The 15,686-nt window shown below is 36.7% G+C and overlaps 1 long non-coding RNA gene and 1 other non-coding gene across 3 annotated transcripts in view; one reads left to right on the plus strand and one right to left on the minus strand.

Annotated features, from left to right (window-relative positions):
* LOC123385059 overlaps positions 1 to 15,686 on the minus strand; it is a 156,896-nt gene that overhangs the window by 66,164 nt on the left and 75,046 nt on the right. The window lies entirely within an intron of this gene.
* Positions 11,489 to 11,596, plus strand: LOC111560320. The gene has a single exon (XR_002742074.1). It is a non-coding gene; the product is annotated as a U6 spliceosomal RNA (small nuclear RNA).

Raw genomic sequence — 15,686 nt, forward strand, 5'->3', positions numbered from 1 at the left:
CGGATTTTCCATGCATAATATCATATCATCTGCAAAAAGTGAAAGCTTGACCTCACCTTTGCCAACTTTGATGCCTTTGATTTCCTTTTGTTGTCTGATTGCTGATGCTAGAACTTCCAACACTATGTTAAACAACAGCGGTCGTGTTCCTGATCTCAGGGGAAAAGCTCTCAGTTTTTCCTCATTGAGGATGATGTTAGCTGTGGGCCTTTCATAAATGGTTTTTATGATCTTTAAGTATGTTCCTTCTATCCCGACTTTCTCAAGGGTTTTTATTAAGAAAGGGTGCTGAATTTTGTCAAATGCCTTTTCTGCATTGATTAACAGGGTCATATGGTACATATCTTTTCTTTTATTAATGTGATGTATCATGTTGATTGATTTGCGAATGTTGAACCAGCCCTGCATCCCAGGAATGAATCCCACTTGATCGTGGTGAATAATTCTTTTTATGTGCTTTTGAATTCGATTTGCTAGTATCTTATTGAGAATTTTTGCATCCATATTCATCAGGGATATTGGCCTGTAGTTCTCTTTTTTTAATGGGTCTGTGTCTGGTTTAGGAATCAAAGTAATACTGGCTTCATAGAATGAGTCTGGAAGTTTTCCTTCCCTTTCTATTCTTTGGAATAGCTTGAGAAGGATAGGTATTATTTCTGCTTTAATGTCTGGTAGAACTCCCCTGGGAAGCCATCTGGTCCTGGACTCTTATTTGTTGGGAGATTTTTGATAACTGATTCAATTTCTTCACTGGTTATGGGTCTGTTCAAGCTTTCTATTTCCTCCTGATTGAGTTTTGGAAGCGTGTGGGTGTTTAGGAATTTGACCATTTCTTCCAGGTAGTCCAGTTTCTTGGCATATAATTTTTCATAGTATTCCCTGGTAATTGCTTGTATCTCTGAGGGATTGGTTGTAATAATTCCATTTTCATTCATGATTTTATGTATTTGGGTCGTGTACCTTTTGTTTTTGAGAAGCCTGGCTAGAGGTGTATCAATTTTGTTTGTTTTTTTCAAAAAAAACAACTCTTGGTTTCGTTGATCTGCTCTACAGCTTTTTTAGATTCTATGTTGTTTATTTCCGCTCTGATCTTTATTATTTCTCTGGGTTTAGGCTGTCTTTGCTGTTCTGCTTCTATTTCCTTTAGGTGTATTGTTAGATTTTGTATTTGGGAATTTTCTTGCTTCTTGAGATAGGCCTCGAGGTCAATGTATTCTCCTCTCAGGACTGCTTTCGCTGCATCCCAAGCGTATGGATTGTTGTATTTTCAGTTTCGTTTGTTTCCATATATTTTTAAATTTCTTCTCTAATTGCCTGGTTGACCCACTCATTCTTTAGTAAGGTGTTCTTTAACCTCCATGCTTTTGGAGGTTTTCCAGACTTTTTCCTGTGGTTGATTTCAAGCGTCATAGCATTGTGGTCTGAAAGTATGCATGGTATGATTTCAATTCTTATATACTTATGAAGGGCTGTTTTGTGACCCAGTATGTGATCTATCTTGGAGAATGTTCCATGTGCACTCGAGAAGAAAGTATATTCTGTTGCTTTGGGATGCAGAGTTCTAAGTATATCTGTCAAGTCCATCTGATCCAATGTATCCTTCAGGGCCCTTGTTTCTTTATTGACCATGTGTCTAGATGATCTATCCATTTCTGTAAGTGGAGTGTTAAAGTCCCCTGCAATTACCACATTCTTATCAATAAGGTTGCTTATGTTTGTGAGTAATTGTTTTTTTATATTTGGGGGCTCCCATATTCGGCGCATAGACATTTATAATTGTTAGCTCTTCCTGATGGATAGACCCTGTGATTATTATATAATGCCCTTCTTCATCTCTTGTTACAGCCTTTAATTTAAAATCCAGTTTGTCTGATAATTATGGCTACTCCAGCTTTCTTTTGACTTCCAGTGGCATGATAAATAGTTCTCCATCCCCTCACTTTCAATCTGAAGGTGTCCTCATGTCTAAAATGAGTCTCTTATAGACAGCAAATAGATGGGTCTTGTTTTTTAAACCATTCTGATACCCTATGTCTTTTGGTTGGAGCTTTTAGTCCGTTTACATTCAGTGTTATCATAGAAAGATACGGGTTTAGAGTCATTGTGATCTCTGTAGGTTTCATGCTTGTAGCGATGTCTCTGGTACTTTCTCCCACAGGATCCCCCTTAGGATCTCTTGTAGGGCTAGTTTAGTGGTGATGAATTCCTTCAGTTTTTCTTTTTGTGGGAAGACCTTTATCTCTCCTTCTATTCTAAATGACAGTCTTGCTGGATAAAGGATTTTCGGCTACATATTTTTTCTGTTCGTCACGTTGAAGATCTCCTGCCATTCCTTTCTGGCCTGCCAAGTTTCAGAAGAGAGATCAGTCACGAGTCTTATAGGTCTCCCTTTATATGTTAGTGCATGTTTATCCCTCACTGCTTTCAGAATTTTCTCTTTATTATTGTATTTTGCCAGTTTCACTATGATATGTCATTCAGAAGATCGATTTAAGTTACGTCTGAAGGGAGTTCTCTGTGCCTCTTGGATTTCAATGCCTTTTTCCTTCCCCAGATCTAGGAAGTTCTCAGCTATTATTTCTTCAAGTACACCTTCAGCACCTTTCCCTCTCTCTTCCTCCTCTGGAATGCCAATTATTCATAGATTATTTCTCTTTAGCGCATCACTTAGTTCTCTAATTTTCCCCTCATACTCCTGGATTTTTTTTTATCTCTCTTTTTCTCAGCTTCTTCTTTTTCCATAATTTTATCTTCTTCTTCACCTATTCTCTCCTCTGCCTCTTCAATCTGAGCCGTGATCGTTTCCATTTTATTTTGCAGCTCGTTTATCACATTTTTAGGTCCTCCTGACTTTCCTTAGTCCCTTGATCTGTAGCAAGAGATTTTCAGCTGTCCTTTATACTGTTTTCAAGCCCAGCGATTAATTTTATGACTACTATTCTAAATTCACTTTCTGTTATATTGTTTAAATCGTTTTTGATCAATTCGTTAGCTGTTGTTATTTCCTGGAGATTCTTTTGAGGGGAATTCTTCCATTTCATCATTTTGGATAGTTCCTGGAGTGGTGCGAAACTGCAGGGCACTTCCCTTGTGCTGTCTTGAATAACTTGCATTGGTGGGTGGGGCCGCAGTCAGACCTGATGTCTGCTCCCAGCCCACCCCAGGGACCACAGTCAGACTGGTGTGTGCCTGCTCTTTCCCTCTCCGAGGGGCGGGATTCACTGTGAGGTGGCTTGGTCCGTCTGGGCTACTTGCACACTGCCAGGCTTGTGGTGCTGGGGATCTGGTCTATTAGCTGGGGTGGATCGACAAGGTTCATGGGGCAGGAGGGGCAGGGTCAGCTTGCTTCTCCTTCGGTGATCCACTTCAGGAGGGGCCCTGCGGCAGCCGGAGGGAGTCAGACCCGCTGCTGGAGGGATGGATCCGCAGAAGCACAGCTTTGGGTGTTTGCATGGTGCAAGCAAGTTCCCTGGCAGGAACTGGTTCCCTTTGGGATTTTGGCTGGGGGATTGGCGTGGGAGATGGCGCTGGCAAGTGCCTTTGCTCCCCACCAAGCTGAGCTCTGCCGTTGTCTGGGGCTCAACAACTCTCCCTCCGTTTGTCCTCCAGCCCTCCCACTCTCTGAGCAGAGCTGTTAGCTTATAACCTTCCAGATATTAAGTTCCGCTCGCTGTCCAAACACACTCTGTCTGGCCACTCTGCTTTTGCAAGCCAGACTCGGGGTCTCCACTTGGCCAGTGGGCGGCCCCTCCACCCTGGCTCTCTCCCGCCAGTCCACGTAGCGTGCACAGCCTTGCCGCCCTTCCCACCCTCTTCCGTGGGCCTCTTGTCTGTGCTTGGCTCTGGAGACTCTGTTCTCACGCCCATAATTTTAGAGAAGAAAGTGGATACCTAGAGAATTTATATCACTTGACCAAAGTCACTGAGCTGATATCCAATGAATGGGATAACTAACTAACTCTACTAACTCTAAGCCAAAGCTTTTTTAAATATTGCATCAGGGCAATATTCTAATCAGAAATTATTCTTGCAATATTCTTAGTATCAATACTTATGGATATTATCTCTGAATTTCCCTAAATCTACAATCTAGGCATGTACTTTTCAGGATGTGCTTCCATGTATAAAACTTTATGATCCTAGGCAGAGGTTGAGGGAGAAATTTTATTCCATGGAAGTCAAAAGATATTTATTAAGTGACTTGTCTCTTTGGTGTTGTGAGGGATTTAAGATAACTAAAATACTAAAATCATACATAGAGTTAGAAAAGAGGAGAGAACTGGGACAGCATCCATAAATGTGACATTATACCTGCTAAATATGTGATCAGTGATTAAATGAGTGGAAAAGATAAGAAGTACTTTAGAAACAATTATAGGTATAATTTACTGAACACTTGTTATGTCTATATTTAGGACACTGTATGCAAACACACCTATACACACTTATATACATATAAAGTTAAACCAGTCTTCACAAAATGAAGTGAATTCGACGTATTATCCAATGCCTAAGGAATTTGAATATAAAAAAATCAAGAAATGTGTCCAAAGTCACAATATACTAAGAGATAAACATTTAGATCCTACTCTATCTGCTACCAAAGGCAACCGTGTTTTAATGCCTCAATAATGGGGGAAACTACCATTAAACAGCAAGTTTAGGAAAACTTTCCTGAAGTGGGTCAAATGTGTGTTGGGCTTTCAGCATTAGTAAGATTTGGATATGTGAGGAGATAGGAGAGACATTATTAAGATTTGAAACAATAGCAAGCACAATGCACTTAAAGGAATGGAAATCTTTAGAAGAAATTTAAAGTGCAGTGAGAATATCAGTTTGGTTGGAATTATGGTGACACGTTGGGTACTAAAGCAGATACAAACAGAAAGGCAAGCACATTGTTCAGTGCTTATAATATTTAGATTTCTAGGTGGGAAACCAAGAAGAGTAATGTAAGTAGCCATTGAAAATTACTAATAACAATAACTTTAAAGGTATTTATAATTTTAAATGTTTATTTACTTTGATAGAAATTTGATAGAAAGCAAGCAGGGGATGGGAAAAGAGAGAGTGAGAGTGAGAGAGACTTCCAAGTAGGCTTCACACTGTCAGGGCAGAGCCCAAACCTGGGTTCTATCTCATGAACAGTGAGATCATGACCTGAGCCAAAATCAAAAGTCTGATGCTTGATGATTGAGCCACCAGGTGCCCCTATTTATGATATTTGAATTGTTTATAGCAATTTTAGGTTCACAGAAAAATTGAGAGGAAGATACAGAGATTTTGCAGATACCTTCTGCCTCCATCCAACATCCCTCTTGTATTTCCAACATCCCCCCACCAAAGTGGTACGTTTGTTACAAGTGATGAACCTACATTGATAAATCATAATCACACAAAGTCCATAGTGTATCTTAGGGTTTACTCTTGGTGTTTTACATTCTGTGGGTTTGAACAAATATATTATGACATATATCTATCATTATAATAACATACAGCTATATTCACTACCTAAAAATCTTCTCTGCTCTGACTATTCATCCCTTCTCCCCACTTCACCACTGAGTAATTTTAATAAAGAATATCTTGAAACTTATATTTTAGGAGATTAATTTCATGTTGATATTCTCTAGGAATGTGAGGTAACATATAATATGAATTATTTTTCTTAGCTATAATTTGGAATAATTTATTCATGCAGTGAATATAAAAGAAGGGTGCTACGAAAAAATTAGAAGAAATCAAACCTCAAATGCCTGGGTGGCTTAGTCAGTTGAGCATCCTATTTGGCTCAGGTCATGATCTCATGTTTTGTGAGATTGAGTCCCGTATCTGGCTCACTGTTGTCAACACAGAGCCCACTTTAGATCCTCTGTGTCCCTCACTCTCTGCCCCTGCCCTACTTGCACTCTCTTTTTCAAAAATAAAATAAAATTAAAAAAAAAAGAAGTCAAACCTCAGTCTTTGAAAAGAGAGAATGGGGCATGAAAAAAATACTAGTTTTCAGTGTAGGAAAAAATGTGATCCAATTCATTCTACTTTTCTAAGTACCAATGAAGACTGAGGCATTGTATCAAGTATTAGTTTAATCCTGTCCCAATAGATAGATAAAAGAATTGAGAGAAAAAGGACATTTTAGACAGATATGAGTTTGGTGTTATGGTATAAAGAAGTATTAGGAATTATTTAATTTCAATGTTTGTCTGAAATTGGAGATAGAGGTCAATATTTGAAAATTTGAAAATAGTCTTATTGGGGCATCAGGGTGGCTCAGTCAGTTAAGTGTCTGACTTCAGGTCAGGTCATGATCTCATGGTCCGTGAGTTCAAGCCCCATGTCAGGCTTTGTGCTGACAGCTCAGAGCCTGGAGCTGCTTTGGATTCTATATCTACCTCTCTCTCTGCCCATCCCCCACTTATACTCTGTCTCTCTCTCTCTCTCTCTCTCTCTCTCTCTCAAAAATGAATGTTAAAAAAAAATTTTAAAAAAAAAAGAAAATAGTCTTATTAAGGGTCAGAGTATAGAATTTAAAGAAGTGATGTCAATACTTTTCACCTTGAAGAATATATTCTTAAAGAGAAGAAAAAGGAACCAGTGAGAAAGATAAAGACCAAAGAATAAAACAAAACCATGAGTGTTGCATTTTCATAGAGGAAAGAGACTTTATAAATTATGGAAAATATCACACTAAAAATTCATTTAAGAACTTTGGTAAATCAAAGCCTCATATATGTTATATATATATATATATATATATATATATATATATATATATATATATATTTATATATTTATATATATATTTTTTTATTTTGTCTTTTGGCTTAAAGAAATTTTGTTGTGGTTTTTGTTTGCCTTTCAAGTACATATTTTCCCTCTATAAACTGTAGCCTTCAAAGGAAAATTCAGATTCCTGTTTAAGATTTCTTTCAAGTGTTTTTCTATAGTGCTCTTACAAAACAAACAAACAAACAAGAATACTTTGCTGTTTAAGCAAGGAAACAGCAAAGGAATAGATCTTTTAAAAAAATTAAATTCTCTAAAACAGTGTGTTATGAAAATAATATCTTCTTTTTCTTTATACAAGGGATTGTTAAAAAATGTATGCAACTTCTAATCTCTCAGCACTGAAACCATAAAAAACTTTGATACCATGGATGAATTGCACAGCTCTCATTAATTATAGTAATCCATGTTAGATAGCAGAACCAACTTTCTTAAAACATTTAAAACACTATTGCCTAAAAGAAGTCTTATTGTTTTGAGTCTTCTTATTTTTCATGTATAATCACTTACATTATGTTAAGAATATATCCAAAGTTTACAAAGTAGATAATAATCACAAATTGATTTGGGACACACCTTCTCTTAAGAAGTTTATAGATGATGGTTCTAAAATATGAGTACGTTTTCATAGGATGACAGATGTAAAATTGAATTCTGTGATGTCAAGTCCATCAAAACATTTCTAAGGCCAGACTGTCTTCTTGGAAATTGGTATGAACATTTCACATTGCTTTACATACTTTAATTGTATTTGACTTAATTTCCTTAAAAATTGTTAAGAATGCTGCCCTAGTCTTGACAATATAACTCATAGAAAGGTCCCATTCCATTGATGAGTAGCTGCCTAGAATTTTGACAATTCTAGGTTACATATACTTTTTTGAAATATCATGTTACATTCAGTAATGGTTTTTATCCTCTGTTTTAACAGCCTCCTTTCAGAACAGTTTAAAAATATAAGAAGACAAACGAAATATATACCTCCTACGGTTCAGGTACCATAATAATGGCAAAGTTGCAGAAGCATGGATGATGCTGAATCACGAGGCAGTCCAAAATTGGTATTTTATTGGCTTAAAATTAAGGCAGTTCAGTGTAACAACTTGGTATAATACACAGAACACAGAGAGTTTTTAGTAGGACTCTGTCTTTAGTTAGTAAAACTACATCTCTTTCTTATATCACATGATTACTGTGTGAATTAAATATGCAATTAAATATCAATATCAGAGGACTAGTATGTGTGTTTAAATCATAAAATTATTTGCAAATAATAGCACAGATATATGGACTACATTTAGAGATAGTAATGCTAAAAGTGGGGGAGGCTGAGGACTTCAAACACACTGACAGGTTACTTTGGATGACCAACTCCTACAAATTCATGGGTGATTAAAATTGAGAAACTCAAGTGACCACAGAGAAACATTTTTGTAATTCTGGAAATGATACTGGGTGAATTGAAGGTTGGTGTGTATCTGATGGTTTTCCATAGAAAAATCTAGACACACAAAAAGAAATACCATGGGATATCTGGGGAATGTGGTGGAGTAGAAGTTTTCTAAGCTAACCTCATCACATGGGTACAACTAGACAGTTCAAATAACCCTGAAAATAACCCAAACACTGGCAGAAAAGATTGTCCATAGCCAAATGTAGAGAAGCCACATCAAAAAGGGTAGGAAGGATAAAGACATGGTCGGGAACTAAATGACCCACAGGACTATCCCAGTAGCTAGGGATGTTTTCAGCACAAAAAGAGAAAAGAAAGAGTCCTTTACACCAGGCACCCCAGGCACGGGGAACCCCACAGGAATATGGATATCCATAACATTTAGCTTTGAAAATCAGAGGGGTATTATTTTGCAAGTTTTTACAAACAGCAGTCTTAACACCTGGAACTTTAAAAAGCAGCAGACTTGGCTCTAGGAGAGCTGGGAGAAAACGGAGAAAACCGAGTCTGCACCCTTAAAGAGACAACACAACAATCAGCCCCAAAGAGATACAACATAGAAAGTTGGGAAAACATCTGGGGGTATTTGGGAAGACGCATTGTTTAGTAATCTCAAAGCATATGCTGGTGGGGCAGGGATCATTGGGAGACTTATCCAGGAACAAAGAAACTGGCAGACCCCATTTCCCTTCTCTGCCTGACAGCCTAGACATACAGACATCTGCAGCAACCAAGACACCACACATTCTCCACATAGCTGACTAACAGCATCCCATTCCCAAGCTTCTGTGGATCTGTCCCCTCCAACCCACATGGCTTTAGCAGGAGTTTTGACTGGGTGCAAGTTCCCTCCTGTAGTCGGCCAGTGTGGAACTTGCTGTCACTGCATAACTGTAGACCCACTCTCTCCAACCCTGCCACAGGAATATTCCAAAGTGACTATAGGTCTTCTCCCACAGCAGATCTGCTCTAATCTTGCTAACACTGCACTCCATCTCTGCACTTTCTTGCAGACCTGCCCCTTCCAGTACACCCTTGGCAAGAGTACATCCAAAGCAGTGACACAAGCCTGGCAGTGGACAAGAATCACAGATAGGGGTCAGCACCACCACGAGCTGCTTCCTGCCCCAGGGAGAGGGGAATATAATCATGAACACCAGTCTCACTTCAGCCCAGAAGTGGGCTGGAGGAAGACAGCTGGTCTGACTGCAGGCCCCACCCACCAAAGAAAACTCAGAGCACAACACAGATAAAGCATCCTACAGTTTGGTGCTACTGTAGTTCTGGCAAATGCTCAGTCTGTCTCAACACAAATCCAAGGAAGCCCCAGATTGGCCCACTAACAACACAGGGAACAAACCCTGCACACAATATGTAAAGAAAGCCATTTTAGGTTAATGGACTGAAGGCAAACACAACTCAGATATAACAGTAGGGCACATGCAACACACAAGAGATACCCCTGAAGTGCCAGGTTCTGGTGAACAGGAGAAATCATACTGCAGGGCACTACAGGTCCTATTTTGCATAAGGCCACTACTTTCAAGAGCAGGAGATATAGGTTATTTTCCTAACAATAAAAACAGACAGAGTTAGACAAATGAGGATACAGAAGAACATGTCCTAAATGAAAGAACAGGACAAAATCAAGACAAGAGAGCTAGTATATAGCTATATAATATGTCTGACATAGAAAGTAATGGTAATAAAGATACTCCCTGGAGTTGGGAAAAGAGTGCACAACATCAGTGAGGCCCTTAACAAAGAGGGAACATAAAAAAGGAACCAGAGATGAAGAAATCAATAACAGAAATAAAAAATACACTAGATCAAATATACAATAGACTAAAGGAAGCAAAAGAACCTATCAGTGACCTGAGGGACAGAATAATAGAAAGCAACCAAGCCGGATAGGAAAGAGAGAAACAAAATAAAAATGATAATAGATGTAGGGAACAACATTGACATCATCAAGGGTAATAACATTCCCATTGTAGGGATATGAGAAGAAGAGAGAAAAGGAGGTCAAAAAAATGTACTTGAAAAAAATAATAGTTACTCCCCAAATCTGGAAAAGAAAGTAAAATTCAGATTCAGGACATACAGAGAGCCCCTAACAAATCAACCCAAGGAAGTCCACACAAAACATATAGTAATTAAAATGCAAAAGGTAATGATAAAGATAATTTTAAAACCAGCAAGAGAAAAGAAAAAAAAATTATATACAGAGGAAATTCCATAAAGCTATCAGATGATTTTCCAGCAGAAACTTTACAGGCCAGAGGGGAGTGGCAAATATATTCAAAGTGTTGAAAGAAAACAAACAAACAAACAAACAAACAAACAAACCCAACTTGCAGCCAAGAATACTCTATCCAGCAAAGCTATCATTCAGAATAGGAGAGATAAAGAGTTTCCCAGACAAAGTTAAAGCAATTAATGACCACTAAACCATCCCTACAAGAAATGTTAACAGGAATTTTTCGAGTGCAAAGAAAAGACCACAAGTAGGAGTAAGAAAAGTAGGACTCACAAAATCAGTAAAATAAATATATCTATAAAAATTAGGCAAAGGATTCGCAAAATAAAAGGATGCAAAGGATAAAGAAGATCTGAGATGGATATAATAGACTATTCATCCTTAAAAAATGAAATTTTGCCATTTATGACATGGATAGAGTTATAGAGTATTGTGCTAAGTGAAATAAGTCAGTCAGAGAAAGACAAATATCATATGATTTCACTTATATGTGGAGTTTAAGAAACAAAACAAATAAACTAAAAGAAAAAAAGGGAGAGAGAGAAGCAAACCAAGAAACAGATCCTTAACTGTAGAGAAAAAAACGATGGTTACCAGCGGAGAGGAGAGTAAGGAGATGGGTCAAATAGGTTATGGGGATTAAGGAGTACACTTATTGTGATGAGAACTGCGTATTGTATGCAAGGTTTGAATCACTATATCATACACCTGAAACTAATATTACACTGTATGTTAACTAACTGGAATTTAAATAACGACCTAAAAAACAAGGTAACGGTGGCTTTGAATGATATATTGGACCAGATGGATCTAACAGTATATTCAGAAAATTCCAGCCTAAAACAGAAGAATACATATTATTTTTCAAGTGCGCATGGAACATTCTCCAGAATAGAACACATATTAAGTCACAAAACAGGCCTCAACAAATTAAAAAAGACTGAAGTCATACCATGCATCTGTTCCAATCACAATGCAATGAAACTAGTGTGCTTATTTCAGCAGCATATATACTAAAATTGGAACAATACACAGAAGATTGGCATGACCCCTACAAGAGTGATGACACAATGCTATGAAATTAGAAATCAACTACAAGAAAAAATCTGGAAAGAAAAATGTATATTTGGAGGTTAAATAACATGCTACTAAATAGTTAATGGGTCAATAAAGAAATCAAAGAGAAAATTAAAAAATATATGAAAAATAAAAATGAAAATACAATGGTCCAACATTTTTCAGATGCAGCAAAATTTGATCTGAGAGGGAAGATAACAGCAATGCAGGCCTACCTTAAGAAGCAAGAAAAAAATCTCAAATAAATATCCTAACCTTATGCCTAAAGGAGCTAGCAAAAGAAGAGCAAAGAACCCCCCAGACCAATAGAAGGAAGGAAATAATAAAGATTAGAGCAAAATTAAGTAAAATAGTAACTAAGCAAACAATAGAACAGATAAATAAAACCAGGAGCTGGTTCTTTGATAAAATCAAATGAGTTGATAAACCTTTAGCCAAACCCATAAAGAAAGAGAGAGAGGGAGTGAGAGGGAGTGAGAGAGAGAGAGACAGAGAGAGACTCAAATAACAATTTCAGAAAATAAAGAGGAGAGATAACAACTGATACCACGGAAATACAAAGAAATATAAGAGAATATTATGAAAAATTATGTTCAAAATAATTGGGCAACCCAGAAAAAAAATGGATAAATTCCTAGAAACATATAAACTTTCAAATCTGAGTCAGAAATAGAACATTTGAACAGATTGATGATCAGTAATCAGTAATTGAATCAAATTAAGAAAAAAAAAAAAAAAAAACTCCCAAGAAACAGAAGTCCAGGAGGAGACAGCTTTACAGGTGAATTATACCAAACATTTAAAGAAGAGTTAATAATAATTCTTCTCAAACTTTTCAAAAAAATAGGAGAGGAAGGAAACTTCCAAATTCATTCTATGAGGTCAGCATTAACCTGTTACCAGAACAAGATAAAGACACTACACAAAGAAAGGGGGAGAGAGAGAGAGAGAGAAAGAGAGAGAGAGAGAACTACAGGCCACTATCTCTGTTGAACACAGATGACAAAATCCTCAACAAAATATTAGCAAACTGAATCCAACAGTACATTAAAAAAATCATTTACCACAATCAAGTGAGATTTATTCCTGGGATGCAAGGGTATATTCACAAATCAATCAATGTGATGTATAACATCAACAAGAGAAAGGATAAAAATACTATGATCATTTCTATAGATGCAGAAAATGCACTTGACAATGTACAACATCTATACATGATAACAACTCTCAACAAAGTAGGTTTAGAGGGAACATACTTCAACATAATAAAGGCCATATTTGAAATCCCACAGATAACATTATTGGTGAAAAGTTGAGAACCTTTCCCCTAAGGGCAGGAGCAGAACAAAGATGTCCATTCTCATCACGTTTATTCAATACACCACGGAAATTCCTAGCCACAGCAATCAGACAATAAAAAGAAATAAAAGGGCATCCAAATTGTTAAGGAAGAAATAAAACTTTCACTATTTTCAGAATAACATGATATTACACAAGTAAAACCCTAAAACTTCCATCAAAATGCTATCAGAACTTCTATATGAATTCAGCAAAGTTGTTGGGGCACCTGGGTGGCTCAGACCCGACTTGGGCTCGGGTCATGGTCTCACAGTCCGTGAGTTCGAGCCCCACGTCGGGCTCTGTGCTGACAGCTCAGAGCCTGGAGCCTGCTTTGGATTCTGTGTCTTCCTCTCTCTCTGACCCTCCCCTGTTCATGCTCTGTCTCTCTCTGTCTCAAAAATAAATAAACATTAAAAAAAATTAAAAAAAATTCAGCAAAGTTGCATAGCAAGAAATCAATACACAAAAATGGGTTGCCTTCTTATATATGAATAATGAAGTAGCAGAAGGAGAAATTAAAAAAAATCCCATTTACAATTTTCCAAAAAGGAATAAAATACCTAGAAATAAACTTAACTAAGGAGGGGAAAGACTTATACTCTGAAACTGTAACACACTAATCAAAGAAATTGAAGATGACACAAACAAATGGGAAGATATTCCATGCTCATGGATTAGAAGAACAAATATTGTTAAAATGTCCATACAACCTAAAGCAATCTGCATATATAATTCAATCCCTACCAAAATACCAACATCAATTTTCACAGAGCTGAAGAATCAATCCTAAAATTTGTGTGTGACCACAAAGGCTCTGAATGGCCAAAGCAATCTTGAAAAAAGAACAAAACTGGAAGTATTACAATCCCTGATTTCCAAATATGAAGCTGTAGTAATCAAAACAGTATGGTACTGGCACAAAAATAGATCAGTGTAACAGAAAAAACAGGACCCAGAAATAAACCCAAAATTATATGGTCAATTAATCTTCAACAAAGGAGACAAGAACATGCAGTGGGAAAAATAGTCTCTTCAAAAATGGTGTTAGGAAAACTGGACAGTTACATGCAAAAGAATAAAACTGGATCACTTGCTTTCACCATATGGAAAAATAAATTTAAAATGTATTAAAGGTCTACCTGAAACCTGAGACCTGAAACCACAAAATTCCTAGAAGAGAAATGGGCTGTAAATTGTCTGACGTTGTCTGTAGCAATGTTTTTCTAGAGAAATATTTTGAAAGAAGGGAAACAAAAAGAAAAATAAACTATTGGGACTACATCAAAATAAAAAAGCTTCTTCACAGCAAAAGAAATGGTTAATAAGACTAAAAGACAAACAACTGATTCGGAGAAGATATTTGCAAATGACATATTTGATAAAATGTTGGTGTTCGTAGTATATAAAGAACTTATACAACACCAGAAAAAAATTCAACTGAAAAATGGGCAGAACACATGGTGAGACATTATTCCAAAGAAGACCTATAGATGGCCAAGACACATGAAAAGATGCTAAGTATCAGTCATCATCAGGAAAGAGCAAATCAAAACTACAATGAGATATCTCACATCTGTTAGAATGACTAAAATAAAAAACACAAGAAATAAGTGTTGGTTGAGGATGTGGAGAAAAAGGAACCCATATGTACTGTTGGTGGCAATGCAAACTGGTGCAGCCTCTGCGGAACACAGTATGGAGCTTCCTCAAAAAAATTAAAAATAGAATTATCATACAATCCAGAAATTCCACTACTGATTATCTACCCAAAAATATGAAAACACTAATTTGGAAAGATATATGCATCACTATGTTTATTGCAGAATTATTTACAAGAGGAAAATTATAGAAGCAGCCCAAGTGTCCATCAATAGATGAATAAAGATGTGATATATATACAATGAAATATTATTCAGCCATAAAAAAGGATGGAACCTTGCTATTTGCAATGACATGGATGGAACTAGAGAGCATTATGGTAATTGAAATAAGTCAGAGAAAGACAAATACCACATAATTTCACTGATATGTGGAATTTAAGAAACAAAACACTTGAACACAGGAAAAAAGAGACAACCCAAAAAACAGACTATTAAAGTAGAGAACAAACTGATGGTTACCAGAGTGGAGTTGGGTGAGGAGATGCGTGAAATAGGTGAAGGGGATTAAAAGTATACTTATCATGATGAACATTCAGTAATGTAGAGAATTGTAGAATTACTATATTATATACCTGAAATGAGTATTACATGGTATGGTAACTATAGTGAAAATAAAATTAAATAAACAACATACATACATACCACACCCCATAACATGCTGAATATGCTGAGAGAGCAGATCAATAGCAGAAAAGATATATGGAAGATGTCCTAATTGAATGTGGGAACCCTTTTCTATGGAAAATGATAGTCAGTTTAAGACAGGACACAAAGTGATCTATGTGAAGCAACAGGGTGGTACATTTACAAAGATCAGAAAGAAAAATATCTATTGAGATAAAAAAGCTTAAGACTATGTAACCCAAAGTGCTGTCTCTTCTGAGAATCCAAACTGAGACTACTGTTCTCACCATTTTCAGTGGTTTCATTAAATCTGATAAGTGTAGAACATCAGAAAATTTTGAGAAATACAACTTTTTTGTTTACATTTTCAGCAGTTAGAAGTTCTGCAATGACTGATGTGAATTTTATTCACTTTCATATCCCAAGGTAAAGTGAAGTAGGTGTTAGAATATAAGTGCTAATTAAATATTTGGCAATGAATGAA

Source organism: Felis catus, chromosome B1 (genome assembly GCF_018350175.1).
Source record: "Felis catus isolate Fca126 chromosome B1, F.catus_Fca126_mat1.0, whole genome shotgun sequence".
Taxonomy (NCBI): domain Eukaryota; kingdom Metazoa; phylum Chordata; class Mammalia; order Carnivora; family Felidae; genus Felis; species Felis catus.